Source organism: Pan troglodytes, chromosome 9 (assembly GCF_028858775.2).
Source record: "Pan troglodytes isolate AG18354 chromosome 9, NHGRI_mPanTro3-v2.0_pri, whole genome shotgun sequence".
Taxonomy (NCBI): Eukaryota; Metazoa; Chordata; class Mammalia; order Primates; family Hominidae; genus Pan; species Pan troglodytes.
Window position 1 is genome coordinate 26,686,996 of NC_072407.2, and position 16,012 is coordinate 26,703,007.

The window sequence follows — 16,012 nt, forward strand, 5'->3', positions numbered from 1 at the left end:
TTTCTTTCTTTCTTTCATTCTTTCTTTCTTTCTTTTCTTTCTTTCTTTTTTGCTTTCTCTCTCTCTCCTTCCTTCCTTCTTTCCTCCCTTCCTTCCTCCCTCCTTTCTTTCCTCCTCTCCTCTCCTCCTGTTTTTTCTTCCCCTTATGTACACTCATTTCCTTCTATATATAGTTGGAATAAGACTCATCAACATTGCAGAATACAAATATTCTCACATATAAGTACTCAGAAAAAAAGAGAGCTGTTATCATTTAGTGTATAGGAAGAATTTACACGAGAACTGTGCCTCAGGCAAGTTACTTAACTTTTTATTAGATAGTTACATTTCATTGTGAGGACTCAATGAAATGTTTGCCAGGCACCTAGCACAGTGCCTAGTACATTTTCTATGTACAGTTAACATTAGCATTTAGCAAAATAGCGAAAATAGCAAATATGTTGAAAAAGGCATCAAGAAACTTCCGTGTTTTTAATCACTTCCAGATCTATATAAAGACTGGAAGATGAAAAAATAATGTGAGCAGGATCCATTTGGGAAATAATCCATTTATTCTTTCAATCAATACTTTTAAACCTGTACTATATGCTATACTATGCTCTAGTGATATAATAATGAATAAAATAGAGTCTGCATTAGCAAGACCTAGTCTAAGACAAAAGAAACTTCAAATGGTGAACAGTCACAGTTAGGATTGAGACAATAGGTGTGGCAGTTTTAAACATGGCTTCAGAATTATTTGACACTCCTTGTCTGGAGAGAATGGACTTGTGGCTGATTTGATCAATAGAGCATAATAAAAGACATGTGTTGTGGCTTCTGAGGCAAAAATCCCAAAAGGCCATGAAGCTTCCACCCTATTCTACTCACTCTTAGGGCCCTCCTTTAACAATGCTTTCTCTGGGAACCCAGCCTCTATAATGTAAGAAAATCAAGTCACATAGAGAAGGCTCAGTCATCCCACACCAGGCACCAGATATGTGAATGACAAAGCCCCCAAATTATTTTGATTCTTGAATGTTCAAGTTTTCCCACCTGATGCCCCAGGCACTGTGGACTAGATATAAGCTAAACGCACAATACAGTGCTTTGTCTGATTCATCTGATAGAATCCATGAGCAAAATAACTTTGTTGTTGTTTTACATCGTTAATTCTGGGATGGTTTATTTTACAACAATAGTAACTGGAGCATTAGGTGATGCTTGAATAGGAGTGCTTAATTCAAAACTAGGCTAAAGACTGTGAGGTCATTATCACTTAATGGTCCAGGGATATTTTTAAACCCCTCTAGTTGAAATTATTTAAATAATTTTTTCCTTCCTTCCTTGCCTCCCTCCCTCCTTCCCTCCCTCCCTCCCTCTCTTCCTTCTTTCCTTCTTTTTTCTTTTTTTTTTTTTTTGTTTTGCTCCATCACCTAGGCTGGACTGCAGTGGTGCAATCATGGCTCACTGCAGCCTTGACCTCCTTGGCTCAAGCAATCCTCCCACCTTAGCCTCGTGAGAGGTTGGGACTACAGGCATGTGCAACAATACCTGGCTAACTTTTTAAAGTTTTAGAGACACAGGGTCTTGCTATTTTGCCCGGGCTGATCTTGAACTCCCAGGCTAAAGTAATCCTCCCACTTTGGCCTCCCAAAGTGATAGAATTACAAATGTAAGCCATCATGCTTGAACTGTTTTAAGTAAGAATGAAATGACATGCAAGAACTCATAGGTCCAAATGACAATGAATAATGAATAATATAAAAGTTACTTATTATTTATCTGATAAAGGATATATTCCTTGCCCAGGTAGTCTCTCCCTGAAATTTTATTATAAAACTAAAAGAGCATAAAGAGTTATGGTTAACTTGGAGCTACATACTAGTCTTCATGATTAGAAAATGAAAATTTTCATCAAAGAAAAAAAATATGTAGTGTGTGATGCTTAAACCTGAATTAACAACCAAATCTGTCAGAAAATTGAATGGCAACCTTAGTTTCCACCCTAAGTCCAAACGTCTTAAAACGGTGTTCAAAACCACCTTAAACCTGATCAGAGCCTCCTCTCTCTCTCCCTACTGCCCTTCATCTTCTGAACTCCTAAGCTCTTCAGACTGTCTGTCCTTTTCTGAAGACTGTACATTTTCAGGCCTCTGGGCTAGGGCTCAATCACTTACCTTATCCTGACAGGGCCACTGAACCTTGCCGCCTACGCTGATTCCCAGAGGCATGCCTAACTTGCCTGTCTTTGCTCTCCCATGGAATGTCATCTCTATTTATATGTAGCAATTATTTGATTCTGCATTAGGTTAGTTCTTCAGATGTTTGTTTCCTTCACCAATAGAAAATTCTTCAAGGACAGTATTCTGTCTAACTCATCTTGTATTCCCACAATGCCCATTTTAGGTACTCAATAAAGAGTTCATAAATGTTTAAAAAGAGTTTAAAAAAAAGGAAGCATTCCAAAAACATTATCAGAATCTCCATCTACTCTTCACTGATTCAAAAATTTGATCCAAGTATTTGAAAAACAAGAACAAAAACAAAAATCACTGCACTTTGTTGAAGTCATAAACTTCATATTGTGGAAATTACCAATTTTCTTTGGAAAAAATTAGCGTCTGTATTCATGAAGACATCTGTATAGTTCCTACACATAATTTGGTTTCACTTATAAAATCTGCCTCAATGAAAAAAATTAATGTATGATTTGGCAGGGCTCACAAATGTCTTGTCTCCTCATTCAGCAAATAAACCAAACCATAAGATGTAAATAATATTCTTCCTTCATACAGAGCCTACCTTTATGTCTTTACTTTCTATGTGTCTAGATGGGCCTGAAAATTAGCACAATATTTAAGGATTAGTACATGAGATTTTATCAATTATTAAATAGTTCTGAGGAAGAATGTTAAGCAAACATTTTGTCTATAGTACGTTTTTATACTTCCTGTTCCTAGTGGGTCATACATTCTTCCACTGTTTCATAGAAATATTCTCATTTAGTAAAAAATAAAAATATCTTTATAGGTGATGTCATGTTGTCTGAGTAAAACTGGACCAAATTTATTCATGAACAAAGGACTAAAATGTTTTAAAACAAATTGGATTTTTAAATTTCAGTCATATCTATAATTTCCACAAATCTTAAAACCACAGCATATACTAGTTGCTGATGTCTCTTTTAATTCTTGACTTATATTTTGGGGGTTTAAACTTGGCTATGTTTTCTGAAACCTGAAACTTTTCATCATCTCCTTCTGAGTTGCAGCAACATATGTCATTAATGAAGGGAGTTGGGTAACTTCCTTTGCTATTGTTCTTATATCAACACATGACAGACACCAACACCAATTAGAGAGATCTGCCTAAGGCACAGAATGTTGAAAAAGATATCCGTTGAATGAAAGAGGGTTGATGTAAGAAAAGAAAAAATAGTACCAAATTGTGTGAAGGATAAACTGAATGACTATAAAAAGAATGTTCATATATTGAGGAAAACAAAGTACAATGCATAATCCAAGTAAACTATAAAGAATTACTGGAGCTTAAGAAAAACTTAAAAGCATCTAGAAGTAAACAGTATGCTTTCATGAGTCCACAATCAAAAGGTAAAGCAGCATTAACACATAAAAATCATCCCCATACTTTATTAATAAACTATAAGATGTATGAGCTGGAGAAGACTGCTAAGAGTGGAAATAGTCAAAGGCAGGTCATATTACAGTGCACATCACACAGAGATATTGCTTATTACTTTCTGAGTGATAGTGTTTGTCATGATGTGTGTGTGTGTGTGTCGAGGAGGCGTACTTATAGCACTTACGTGCTTTCATACTCTATGCTGAATATTTTCATTTTTGCTCTATTAAACTTCATATATTTTACACGTCATTTCTTTAGCTTTAACTTTTATGATGTATTTTGAGATAACATACAGAAATTTCTGATCCCAGTGGGTATGATCACTATATTTCCATAGAGAGAAGACAGTGGGAGTGAAAGAGCATTGTAAAAAGTGAAAGACAGTGAAGTAGAAAGAATCTAGTAATCAAATAAGAGGAGGAATTCTGGAAGTGTGAATAGGATGAAGAAAGCTAAGTGGTCAGTCTAAAAACAGACTTCATCTCTTACTGATTTGTAAAACTTAAAGATTCTGTTGATGGTGGGGTACAACACATTGACACCTGATAGTTAAAAGGTAGGACTCTTTGTTACCTCTCCAAATGAGGGGGCTGTCAGAGCTACACAGGGGTTGGGCCCTGGGACAGGGTAACAGAAGCTGGAGCTGTAGAGAGCAGCTATGTATGGCAAACAAGGTGGGGTTAGCTGGCTTTCCCCTCCCTGTGGATTTGCTAATTTGAATAATTCTGAAGACTCTAGAGCAGAGGGTCTCTCCCTAGTTGTTTAATGTTTGGCCCCAGAGGAGATTAAGGTGAGTGCATAGTAGCTCAGAGAGTGAGAACTTACTAAGGGAAGTGGTTGGAGTGTGGGCTTCATTGGTTGTTCCTGCGTGTGTGTGTGTGCACCAGCCCCTCACACACACTCACATGCACACACACATACAGGAAGTAAAAAAGAGCTGAATAAACTCTAAATACAAACAAGGCAAGGAAAACAGAGAAAGTAATAGGGAAGAAAAAAATAACATGTTTGCTCCTGAACAGAAGACTGTTTACAAGATCATTTTCTTCTTTTAACCTGCAGGGTCATGACTACCATACTTCCTCACACTCCTCTCCAGGTCTTTTGTTGTCAAAAGGGGCAGCTCACTTATGTGAGCATCAAATCTTGGCCCACAATCATATATTACTTTTAATGCATTTTATTAGAATTTAAATTTACTTCACAATTTAGTAATGAACTGAGTCTCCCACACAGTTATGCAACAACTGGTAAACAATTAGAACTATTTATAATTTCTACTTTTGTTTAGGAATTCACCAATATTTGGTGTTAGAAATTTAAAACAATCCAGATGTATTGGTGGAATGTAGGCAACTGAACACAATTTGCTTTTTTTTTTTTTTCTTTTTTGAGATGGAGTTCACTCTGTCACCCAGCCTGGAGTGCAGTGACACGATCTCAGCTCACTGCAACCTCCACCTCCCAGGCTCGAGTGATTCTCCTGCCTCAGCCTCTCAAGTAGCTGGGATTACAGGTGCCCACCACCATGCTCAGCTAATTTTTAAAATATTTTTAGTAGAGGTGGTGTTTCACCATGTTGGCCAGGCTGGTCTCGAATTCCTGACCTCAGATGATCTGCCCGCCTCGGCTTCCCAAAGTGTTGGGATTACAGGTGTGAGCCACTGTGCCTGGCCTTTGCTTTTAAAAGACTCAATTAACTTTGATTTACCCTCTTCCTGTGCCCACTGACCACACAATAGATCCCTCTAGATATCAGATAGGCATCTCAAAATTAACTTGTCTAGGACTAAAACCCTGATTTTCATTCCACTGAACATGAGACAAAACAAAACAAAGCAAAACAACTTCTTCCCATCTTTCCCACTTCATTAAATAGCAGCATAATTTTTGTAACTGCTTATCCAAAAAAAATCTAGGGGGTTTCCTTGTCTGTTTCTCACACCACATATCCATCTATCAGCAAGTCATAATAAAATCTAAATCATAATTTTAAATAATGAACATGGATGATATAGTTTTGTAGAGTAGGATTGAATGCTCACATAATTCACCTGCTTTTTTAGAACATGGGCATACTGAGAAGAAAGAGTGTGAAGAAAAGAGAAAAGAATAACCACTCGAAAGATCTCCCTGACTTTTATCTCCTCTCCCCTCATTTATTGATTCTGCCATAGGAGTTTGGATCATAAGCCTGAAAGATGCAATTCTAAATGCCATAAATCTGAATGTTGAAATTACGAAAGCCCAATTGTGGGGATGAGATTAGTGTGTTTTTGGTTGTATGCAGCATAGTTGCATCATGTTAGTAGTATCATGTTAGGTATAACTATGATTTTGTTATTGCCTCTTTTTGGAAATTAAGTATAGTTTTAAGGAGATGCATATGGTTGCTAAATTGACAAGGAGTAGATGTGTGAACTTAATTTTACATGTGTCAATGTGACTGGATTAAGGAATACTTAGAAACCTGTTGAAGTTTTATTTTGGGTATGTCCATGATGGTGTTTCCAGAGGCGATTAATGTGTGAGACTAGGTGGTATAGGTAGGGAAGGTCTTTTACTATTAGCTCTGATAATCTAATCCAACTCTGAATCTTGATTGGTATGTTCTTATTCTGCGTTTTATTTTGAAGTCAAATTTGTTTGACTCAATTCCTAGTCAGCTTATTATTAAAAATAAAAATGCCACCCCTCCCCTTTAAGAGGCACTTTCAGTCTCCTGGCTATTCAGCCTGCTTAGGCTTGGGAGCTAGTTAAAAAGACATCTTCCCTGACCCCCATCTATCCTAGACTGATACCAGATCGAAAAGAAAAGAGATTATTTCTGTGTAGGATTTGAAACCTTCTCTTGACTTTTCCTGGTTAAATGTTTTGCCTCAAAAGCCTTCTTCGGTATTCTTTTCATGAGTTCCTTCTCATACTTCTGTGAGGTATTTGACTTAATTCTCTGTGATGTAGAATCTTCACCACATGGGGCAGCTCATCTGGCTTGGAATTAGGATACCTGACAGAAACTTATTTCTTTTCAAAAATGATTTTTTTTCTCAAATAATTTTATTATCACATTTTAACTTTTAAATATAAAATCTTTCTAGTTTTTATCTAAGACATTTTTAAAAATGATATATAGACTCCTGACACCTCCTTATAAAGAAAGAAAGATAAAAGCAAGGATAGAAGGAAGAAAGGAAGGAAAAGAGAGAAGAGAGAAAGGAAAAAATGGAGGGAGGAAGGAAGGAAGGGAGGGAGGGAGGGAAGAAGGAGGGAAGGGAAGGAAAGGAAAGCTCTGTTGCTTCAAATAAGTTGCTTGAAGTTGCTTCCCATTTGTGTTGGGAAATGAGCGTATTTTCAAATCAGTCAGACTCAGGCATGAGTTTAAATCTTACCTATGCTGCTTAATAGATGTGTGTCATTAGGTAAGCTTTTTAAAAACCATTTTTGCTATTGGAATGAGCTCCCGGAAAGCAGGGAATGTGAATTCATTTTGATACAAGTGCCTAACACAGAAGAGGTTGGAGAATAAATGAATGAGTGACCCAACAAACCATGAAGCCACTGGATGTCTAAAGAGAGTAAAATGGAATGTTAGGAAGTGAGGAGGGGAAGACTCAGAGAAAGGATGTATAAGATTCTCTGAACGTTTGTATTTTTAATGCTGCTAATATCTTTATCTTAGGGAATTGTTGTAATGAGTCAATAAGAATATTTGGGTGCTCACTTAACAATAACATACCTAACATTCATTTAAAACTTGCTATATGCCAAACAGTAAACTATTTTACATGTATTAACTTATATAACTCTCAAGACATGCCTATGAGAGAGTGGTATTTGTTAATCCCACTTTACAGATGTGAAAACTGATAGTTAAAAGGTAAAATAATTTGCCTATAACTGTTAGCAAACAAGCAAAGAAGCTGGAAGTGGACCCTGCCTGATTTCGTCTGTGACCAAATCTGGACTCCAGATTACTCTGCTAAATGTAGTGACTACGATATTACAATTTACTATGCCTATTCCTTGACAGCCTCTGTGGGGATGATGGCTGGCGAAACTTCTTTGCAAATGACTCTAGAGACTAAGTGACTACTGTGATCATAGCAGAATGGCAATATTCCTTTATGCTAAGAAAAGCCCCACTGACACTGACCCCATTCCCAGGCAGTTCTCTCACTTTGGGCTTGGAGTACTGCCCTTTTATAGGATGCTTCCTGATCCATTATTTGGAACTACAGAAATGCTTTAATGAGATCACTTTAAGTGTCATATCTTTAAGTGCTTTGTATAAATCAACAGTTGGAAAATATTCCGTATTTGTGAACTGTGTTATAGTTACAATAATGGAAGTTTCAGGAAACCTCTCATTATTCAACAAAGTAATCCTAAATTTGAAATTATTAGTGTACTTAAAAATCAATGAATAACTGGAGCAGTATCTAACTGCAAGAGAATCCCAAGAAATGTGATACTAAAATCTCACTTATAAGTAAATTGTGCTAGTAATAAAGATGCAAAATTAATAACTGATATTGTCTTTACAGAGGGATCTCCATTTAATTTTCCTTTGATGAGCACAGTTCTTGCTGAATCCCGTCTATCACCCAATGGCACCCACTTTTTCCTCCCTTGGATATGCAGTGGTTTTATGATTTATTTATTTATTTATTTATTTATTTATTTACTCAATTATTTGGCAACCTTAGGCTTGGTATTGTGATAAAGATTTGAAATATAAGGATGAATAGTCTAGTCCCTACTCTCTAGGACTCACAATTTGGTAAGTGAGATAGATGCATAAACAAATAACTGTGATACTACATTATAAGTGAGAAATAAAAGAAATAGCAAAGTGCTCAGAGCACTGGACATAGAGTCACAAAAAATATCTCTACCAGAGAGATCAAGAGAACCACAAAGAAGGTGACAATTAAGCTTCCCCTAGAAGAGTGAATCAGATTTCTTCAGAGGGAGACAGTGAAGGTAAAAGATCATTTTGGTTAGCATGAGGAAAGGCATGGAGGTGTGATGGTATAAGATGTTTGGGATGTTGTGACATTACATTGCATCAAGTCTACCAATAACAATATATAAACATATCTGTTTCATACTTTGTAATGAAACCATCTGTTAATTGAGACCTTACCTCACTTTTTATTGATTTTCCCCTTAGTTTAGTTTCTTTACAGTCAGATTTTTTTAAAACTGTAGGTCATAAAACAAATTTAGCAGTTCTCTAATAGCATTTCTTTAAAATTGAATAGCATAGAAGAGACTATAATAATGTCAAGTAGAAAACTATCAGAGTGCAATATAATAGTAAAGTACGTAATGTTTTTGTGAAACATACTTAGTTTATTTGTGTCTAAGTGTGTTTCTATGCGTCTGTTCCATAATGTATTTCATATTGTGGGTCACAATAAAAAAAATTTGAAAGCCACTGCAGTAGTAATATTTTCTATGGCTTTTCATTGCACTCTTGTTATGTTGGTTATGATTAAACCTTGAGTCCAAATGAACCTAGGTTTTTAATGAAGTGACAAGTGACACAGACTGACCTCATTTATAAGCCTGGCACACAGGCAAGCATCTGTTTTAGTGAACTCTAGTTACATTTTACCAGATGAAATGCTGCTAGCTTGGGAGTGAAACTATCATTTGTAATGTTATTTTAACATTGCTTTTCTATTCTGGGTTCTAAACTATTAAATTAGAGACAATATATAAAGATATAACCAATTAGTTGTATATTTTCTAAGACACCAGCTTCTAAAATAATCATTCATTTCTTTCAACAATTATTGAGTGTCTACTATATGTCTAATGATATTCTACATGCCAGAGATATAGTGGTGGAAAAGACAAGAAAGGTTGTTGAAATGAACATATTTTACATTAAACATTTATATTATACTTGAGGTACTTGTGATTAAAGTGACATGACACAGACTTTTTTAAGATTTAGAAGCAAACTACAAGATAAAGAAAACTTAAAAAGAAAAAACACCTTCAACTTAGACAACAGACGTCACACCACAGAATGTACTGCATAGGATATTTAAAACTAGATGAGGCAGGGTGTGGTGGCTCATGCCTCTAACCCAGAAACTTTGGAGGGTTGGGGTAGGAGCATCATGTGAGGCCAGGAGTTTGAGACTAGCCTGGGCAACATAGTGGGACTGTGTCCCTGGGCAACATAGTGGGACCATGTCTCTGCAAAAAAAAAAAAAAAAAAAAAAAAAAAGATAAAAAATTAGCCAGAGTTGGTGGCTGTGTTAGTCTGTTTTCACTGTGCTATAAAGAACTACCTGAGACTGGGTCATTTATAAAGAAAAGAGGTTTAATTGACTCACAGTTCTGCATGGCTGGGGAGGCCTCAGGAAACTTCCAATCATGGGGAAAGGCAAAGGGGCAGCACGGCATGTCTTACATGGCAGCAGGAGAGAGAGAAAGAGAGAGGGGAAGTGCCACCCTTTTAAAACCATTAGGTCTTGTGAGAACTCCCTCACTATCATGAGAACAGCATGCGGGAAACGGACCCCATGATCCAGTCACCTCCCACCAGGTCCCTCTCTCAACATTTGGGGATTACAATTCTAGATGAAATTTGAATGGGGACATAGAGCCAAACCATATCAGTGGTGCTCACTTGTGGTCCCAGCTACCGTGACACTGAGATGGGAGGATAGCTAGAGCCTGAAGGTCAAGGCTGCAGTAAGCCATGGCAACGCCACTGCACTAGCCCTTCTCAAAAATAAAAATAAAAAAATAAAAAATAAAGGAATAAAAGTAGATAAGACAAATGGCATATTTCACAAAATGATTTTTAATCTATTTCTTATGTAAAAATTAGAAAACATATGCTTATACATAACACAATTTGCCAGAAAAAATGAGTCTTGCACAGGAGGGAATTAATATTTATGCTACTGTTGTGTTGTACTTAAAAAGTTTAAAGTTCTCCACTGAGAGTAAAGTAATAGATTTTTTAAATTGCATATTAGATGGAGAGTAAACCTTGAACTTTACATATGAAATTTCTTTGATTTATCCTTGTAGTTTTATATATGAATGGTGGTGAAAAGTAATAGCATTTATCGTTTAAAATTTCAGAAACAGTCTGTTTTTATTCGTTACACTATTTGTAATGACTATGCTAGGATTTATAAAATTTATTCTCTTTGCCTTATGACATTAAAAAACTATAATTCAAAATATGTCAATTGAAGGCCTTATATTATAGACTAAGATGCTAGGTTGGGAAAAATAAACATATTTGACCTCACTGAGGGAGTGTTTCAACAAAATGTAAGTAAATGATTTAAGTTATTATTAAATATATTTCTTCATGTATTTTTTAATACCATTGCATGTCTTCATACTGCTTTCTGTATCATTATTCTCACTTGCTTCCCAAGCTGTCTTTTGTCATTTTTAACTGCTCCTTTGAAGCTGTTTAGGAATATAAGTCTTTCTTGGTCACTTCTGGAAATTTGTTTTACCAAATTTAACCCAGTGGCTATTTCCGTGTTATTTAATTTTTTCTCAAAGTGTCCTCTAACCTCAATCATTTATTGAAGGTTTGCTTCACTTTTCAGAGTGAGTACTACATATATTATTTTCATTTGGGAGAAGGACTAAGAGAGAAAAGGAGAGTTATCTCCATAGGAGGGAAAAAATAACGTATTTTATTGATCATTTTTAAACTCAAAAAAGTATTTCTTAGAGAAATGAGAAAATTCATGTTTGAGACAATGTTGAAAGTTTAGAATGTGGGACACAAATAGTAACGCAGAAACTTCCCGTGTTAAAGTACTCTAACTGTGATCACTTGAAAATAAAAACTAAACTGTTTAAATCTGGCTTGACTTCTTTTTAATGGTGTTAAGTTTCAAGGATGTATTTAAACATTTTTCATCTTATTGAAGTATTTGCTTCCTTTGCCTTCACATTAGAGAAGCTATAGTTGCTTCAGTTGGACTACATTTTCCTAAGGTGAACAGTTTGGGTTGAGTCCACACTAAACTAAGAAAATACTTAGACAAAAGATTATCTTTGACAAATATATCAGTGAGTGATCAGAATATATAAATAGAAATATTGATTTTGAAAAACAAGATAAAAATCAAATGGGAATTTTTACATATGCTAAACAAATTAAAATAAAAACACTGTATCCGTGTCTCTTCAGAAATCTTTTGTATTACTTCTCCTTTGTCACCAAAAAAAAAATTCAGTACAACTCTTAGATGTTAATGAAAGAAAAAACGCATTATTTATTTCTTCTCATATTTTTCTTTTCGCTCTTTCTGAGAGACAGAGGATCTGACATAATGCAAAATTTAAGACAAAAAAAAAATACCTGGAAGAAATGAGCATGGAGAGGGAGTAATTTTGAATGATTATGCTTTCCCAATTCCTCTGTAAGCCTCCTTTTTTTCCCCAAACTGTATTTAGCATTGTTCCTGAATCAACAAAAACATTGCCTTACTCTTAGCTTTTTATAACACCAATAATGAACAATGTGACAAGAATATTCATATCTGGGGAGAAATAGGAAGTAAGATTTTGAAAGTTCAAGGTGCTAAATTTTTTGAACTCATTACATATTTGGATAATTCTTAAATTAGCATTTATTGGCTGATGATGTTTTGATCAGGAAAAATTATCAAGAACATTTGATTTTTTACTAAATTGTATGTGTTCAGACACTCAAAATTCTTTGTTGGGGCTCTGGGAATACTCAGGTCTGATCACATTTTAAGAAATTTTATCATTCAGATTCGTTTACTAAAACTCATCAGTAATGAGTTCTGTATGTTTTGTTGTTATTTATGTTTATCCAAGCTGTTATGTTGACCTTTTAAAAATGCTGTTTCTCCTTAAAATTAAGAATAACTATTTTCCCCTTCTTTTAGAAAGCTAAGGAGGAAATGTGGAGCTGATAGCTGCAAAAGCAAATTGAACTAAAATAAAAAGTTCGGAGTTCAAGGACTCCAAACTTTTCAGTCGGTTTTCTCTTCTTCTTTATTAAATGTATTGCCACTAGAAGCCAATAACTGATGCAGTTTCTGCCAGATAATGGCAATAATAAAGGTAAAATGTGAATATTTTTTAAATTATATCTAAAATCATCCACATCATTTAGCTTGTGGATGTACAGGTAGTTTCTATTTGGGAGTGGGGCTAGGTAACTCATCATTATAAAAATGGTATCCAAGCAAGGATCACAATACCTGTGCCACTGCCATTGTAAACATCGGATGGCAATATACATGAAACTGATGAACATGAGAACAAAACAAAATAAAAAGTGTAATACATTTTATTTATGCTCCATGGGAGGTGGTAACCTGTGGGGATCAGCACACTCAGCAAGCGGTCCCCGCGCATTAGAGGTGAATCAGACACTTGAACATCTGTCCACTTCATGGAAGACGTTTCATCTCAGAATACACGTACTAATAAACAACAGTTGGAGACAATTGTCTCTGACATTCAACATAATGCTGCTGAGCTGAGGCTGAAAGAAGGAAGGGTGGAATTGTATTTCCTTTGGTAAAGCAAAAACAGCCGTGAGTACAGCCTCTTCTAAAAATCTGATATTTAAAGAGAATTGTAAGACATCAAAATGTTCAATTTGGAATGAAGAGTGGCCGAAGTTACTGGAAAGCTCGTGCCTCCGTCTGCAAAATCACTGGCCAGGAAAGCAAAAACTTTTCCAACACCCAATTTTAATATTGTGCTAAAGCTATTGACTCTGTTAAACCTCTAGAGTTAAATATGATCCCCTCCCCAGCCCCCACCTTTTCTCTCTTAGGTTAGTGTCTGGGGGACAAGGAGGGGGCTGGAGCTTGGCCCCAACCTCGGAATTGCTGCCAAGGGCTTGTAATACAATCTCTCCCCGTTTGAAGGGTAAATCAGTGTCAACTGCATTTGCTGTCCACCAGAAAAAGTAAGCATTTTACTTCCGCTCGGTCTATGAGGACTGATGAAATGTAGGAAATCTGTTTCTGGCAGGGAGAAAAAATCATTTTCCCAAACAGCACTAAAAGGAGCCATCAGAGAAGTATGAAGAGGGGTAGTGCGGCTGTAGCTGCTGCCGCTGCCGCCAGGCTGGTGGGGTGCGGGGAGCGGCTGCTGCAGGACCTGTGCCTGGAGGGGGCCGGCCCCGAGAAGCTGCAGGAGCCCAGCCCGGAGCCCAAGCGCCTCTGAGAGCCGCCAGCAGCCCAGCTCGGGACGCGGGGGTGAGCACGACTGGCTGGCCCAGTTCTGCGCCAACGCCGCCGCAGCGTGCGCGCACTGCAGCCGGGGCTCACGGGAGCCCCTGCCTGTCTACTGCACCCGGGGCGGCGGGGGAGGGGAGAGGTCATTAAAAAATAACCTCAGGAACGAGGCGGGGAAGAGTGAAGAGCCGCGGACAGTTGGACAGGCTCTTTCTCTAAGAGTGGGTATTCACTGCAGGGGGTGACTTTCTGATTCTCTGGAAACAACCATGTGTTCCTTATCCCTATTGTGGAACACCCCAGACGACCGCAGCACGTAAGCCCGCTGGGGTGGCTCTGCCAACCAGGGACAGAGTGAGGATTTTTAATGAACACATCGATTATAAATGCACACATATGCGTTCGTGCACAAGAGTATCTGTAATGCATGCTCAGCATTGTCTGTTATGGTGGGGTGGGATAGAGCCAGAATGGTCTTAAAGGGCTGATCCTGAATGTTTTACTTGAGTCGTTGAGGCCAGGATGGGAGGAAAGAGCGCCACATGTGTGATCTGGGGTGATACTCACTGTGTCTGATGAGTTTGATGAAATTGAGTTTTATGTGAATAAACAAACGCTAGCCGATATATATCAACACACTTTGGGGAGATTTTGCATGGTATCGTTCTTTTTGTTCAGTCCAAAGTTGAGACTGGAATCTGAAATTGTTTGGGGAACAAAGGAGGCAATTTTGCTTTGGAGACATTATTTATACTGGCAAAATTAAATTCTGTCAACTCAGTATGGTAAATTACCATTAACTTAGCCCAGGTATCCGAAGAAGTTTCCATTGTCTTGAATGAAGAGGGAGCAAAAGCGAGGGTTAACAGATTCTGTTTCTACATTCTAAAAACAATTGAGGTTGGGGGAGGGTTGTTAATTCTTTTCCCAGTTAACCTTTTTGAAATCACAGTCTTTACCCTCTCCACCTTCTTCATCTTCATCCTCTCACCTCCGTGATCTTCTTACAGTGAAGAGTTTGCAAAACTTTATTCTTATAAAATTATCTCCTCCAACCCTCTCCAACAAAGTTAGATCAGTTGTGTATGAGAGATATTATGCCAAGGAAATAAGATCTGCTTGTGCACAGGAACACCCATTTGACATCCTAGTATTAAAATAAAGGCTTAGACAGTTTGGATGTACCAGCCTGGCAGAGGAAGTCCACTTTTCCTCCCCACGTATCCCCTGAGATTCACAGAGGCAAGGCAGAGAACAAGACCTGTGCTTCTTCACTCCAAACTCTTAGCAGTGTGGACACTGATTAACTGCAGCTGGGGTCTGATTTGCCCAGCCTGTCTTTGATATTGATCAATGAACTCCTTCTCAAGGAATGCTTTCCTCTAACTGCGGTGAAGGGGGTGGCTCTGGTGGTCCTCTCCAACATGGGTGTCTGGGTTTTGACTGCCTAAGAGAAGGTAAGGGACAGATGGATGAGGCATGGGACGGTGTGCCTTTGCAAAACACATCGGAGACTTTGCACAGGGCTGCCTGAATGGTCCCTTACATGGAAAAGGTAGCTTGGATTTCAGCCTGAATGCTACTGAAGTTTGGGTTTATTTCATTACTTTATTGCTAAACACTATGCTGTGGTGTTATGGACTGTGCTTTACTGGGAAATAAGTTCACATGGCAAAAAAATATTTCACCAGGTGCAAAAGGTCATGTGATTGCCCTGGAATTTTTTAGCATCTTGGTTAGAAACTTCAGTTAAACCTCAAACTTTCGAGTATGGTGAAATACCTGGTCTTATATTAACCCTAAGTATGTTGTGTGTTACTTAGAAATCTTACTTCAAGACTGGAAGTCTGCATTGAAGACTCAGGGAAACTTTGGAAAACTAAGTTACCTTGGTTGAAAAGGCATGATGAGGCTGTAACTGTTTACAGAGAGACTTTTGTTTAAAACTGCAGGGCATGTTGTAAGGTTGGTTTGGTATCTTTGTGGTTTTGATATTAAGGTCCAAACAGGATCCAACTGTTTCTTTAAACCTGAGCAACTAGTAAGGTTTCCACTCAATGTTTTTTGACTAGAGAAATGAACTGGAGTAACAGTAGAAAATAATCTGCTGTCAAAATTAAGTAAGAGGCTTATGTAATTTTCTGTATTAAATGTTTTCA

General features: G+C 37.3%; 1 protein-coding gene across 22 annotated transcripts in view; it reads left to right on the forward strand.

Annotated features, from left to right (window-relative positions):
• Nucleotides 1-16,012, forward strand: part of GAS2 (growth arrest specific 2) — a 731,425-nt gene that overhangs the window by 22,992 nt on the left and 692,421 nt on the right. For 16 of the 22 annotated variants that reach the window (XR_008538012.2, XR_008538008.2, XR_008538009.2 and 13 more), the window contains exon 1: nt 13,586-13,874. The exons of 1 other annotated variant lie outside the window; for it this stretch is intronic. The gene's annotated coding sequence lies outside the window, so the exon portion shown is untranslated. 5 more of the 22 variants (XM_009460088.2, XM_063783942.1, XM_009460090.5 and 2 more) reach the window with 4 other exon arrangements.